The sequence below is a fragment of the Daphnia pulicaria genome, unplaced genomic scaffold (genome assembly GCF_021234035.1).
Source record: "Daphnia pulicaria isolate SC F1-1A unplaced genomic scaffold, SC_F0-13Bv2 h1tg000210l, whole genome shotgun sequence".
Lineage (NCBI taxonomy): Eukaryota > Metazoa > Arthropoda > Branchiopoda > Diplostraca > Daphniidae > Daphnia > Daphnia pulicaria.
This window is the reverse complement of record NW_025804888.1, coordinates 27,501-29,265: the sequence shown is the minus strand read 5'-3', so window position 1 is coordinate 29,265 and position 1,765 is coordinate 27,501. Positions and strand designations below refer to the sequence as shown.

Sequence of the window (1,765 nt, the reverse complement as noted above, 5' to 3'; positions counted from 1 at the left end):
GACTGAGGGTCGGTCGAATGATGAACGAACAGAGATTTTTTTCAGTCTTGGTTTTGCATGTTGGGTCGCGGCGAGATTTATTTTTCACCCGGCCTGACCGCATAAAAGCTCCCGAATCTCTAACGTCTGGGTGCCGCGCGACTTAAGTGTCCGCGATGCCTCAAATACAAAAAAGGGGGAAAAATAAAAGAAGGTTCGCCCTGTTTTGTTTTTTTCCTCTCTATTCAAAAGAAACCTTTTTCGATGGCAAAACAGATGGGAAATTTTTGAGCCAACTCAAAAAAAAATTTTAGAAATAAACACATCTTCTCGAACAAGGTGTCGGCTGCGTGTGCGCGATATACCGCTTCAACGCGAGTTTAGTTGTGTGTGTGCGCCGGGCGTGTCGAAGTGTCGACCACCGCGAATTATCACTCACTCTAACCGCTCGTTATGCAAGCTTGGTTCGCGCACGACGCGTTGTTTCAATACAAAAAGCCGCAGGACGCCCCTGTCACTTTTCGTAAATTAATTTTTGCGAATAACGAGAGACTCGCTTTATTTCGAAAAAAAAAAATTTGAACCGGCAATTATTCAATCTTTCCCGGCTTTAAAACGCCAAAGTCTGCCGAGCTAGATAAAGTGTTGTCTCCTTTTGAAAACAAACAATTCATTCTGACCTCAGTTTAGATGAGACTACCCGCTGAACTTAAGCATATCAGTAAGCGGAGGAAAAGAAACTAACAAGGATTCCCTTAGTAGCGGCGAGCGAACAGGGATGAGCCCAGCACCGAACCTCGCGCCCGGTTGAGCGGGTGCCGAGGAATGTGGTGTTCGGGAGGATCGTGCGCGTCTGTCCGGTATCTATCGTCCAAGTCTCCATGAACGGGGCGAGCAACCCACAGAGGGTGTCAGGCCCGTAGATAAGACGAGCCGAGACCGTGCATCGGATCCCTTCCCAAGAGTCGGGTTGCTTGAGCGTGCAGCCCTAAGCGGGAGGTAAACTCCTTCTAAGGCTAAATATCGCCACGAGACCGATAGCGAACAAGTACCGCGAGGGAAAGTTGAAAAGAACTTTGAAGAGAGAGTTCAAGAGTGCGTGAAACCGTTCAGGGGGTTTAAACGGGTGGGCCCTCGAAGGTCGAACAAGTCCCCGCTCCCGGCACTTGGTTGTATGCCCTTAACGCTGCATGGAGACTGCCTGAATTGGCGGCTCTCTTGCATAAGTCGTTCTGCGATCGCAATAGCCACGCCAAGGTCCGCAAGTGGGGGGCCTAGTAGGACTCCGCGACCGACTGGGTGTCTGTTACACGGGGCGTCCGTTAGCGAGTTTCGTGGTTACCTTCGCGGGTGCCGCGATGACGAGCGCGGCGTTTCCCAACAGTACTGCCCGGTCGTGACCTGTCTCCTCCCGGGAGGTGTCGTAGCTTTTTTTTGTAAAAGAGAAAAAGTTGCGGTGCTCAACCTGTGGAGGCCCAGAGCGGAGAGTAGAAGTCGGGTCCCACCCGACCCGTCTTGAAACACGGACCAAGGAGTCTAACATGTGCGCAAGTCGTCGAGAAATTATCAAACTAAACTCGCGAGGCGCAATGAAAGTGAAGCGGCCCCGATGAGGGTGCATCCGCGAGGGGTGATCCCGTCTCGAACAGAGCGGGCGCAACCCCAGGGCGTCCGAATGCTCGCGAGATCTTTCCCCCTTAAAAGGGTTTGGTCGAGTCGGCCGGACGAACCCAGAGCGCACACGTTGGGACCCGAAAGATGGTGACCTATGCCTGGCCAGGACGAA

The 1,765-nt window shown here is 52.2% G+C and overlaps 1 non-coding gene across 1 annotated transcript in view; it reads left to right on the top strand.

Moving 5' to 3' along the window:
• Nucleotides 1-655: 655 nt before the first annotated feature.
• Nucleotides 656-1,765, top strand: part of LOC124319826 — a 4,578-nt gene continuing 3,468 nt past the window's right edge. Inside the window, exon 1 of the ribosomal RNA XR_006913520.1 lies at nucleotides 656-1,765. This exon is cut by the window's right edge and continues 3,468 nt beyond it. This is a non-coding gene — a ribosomal RNA (large subunit ribosomal RNA).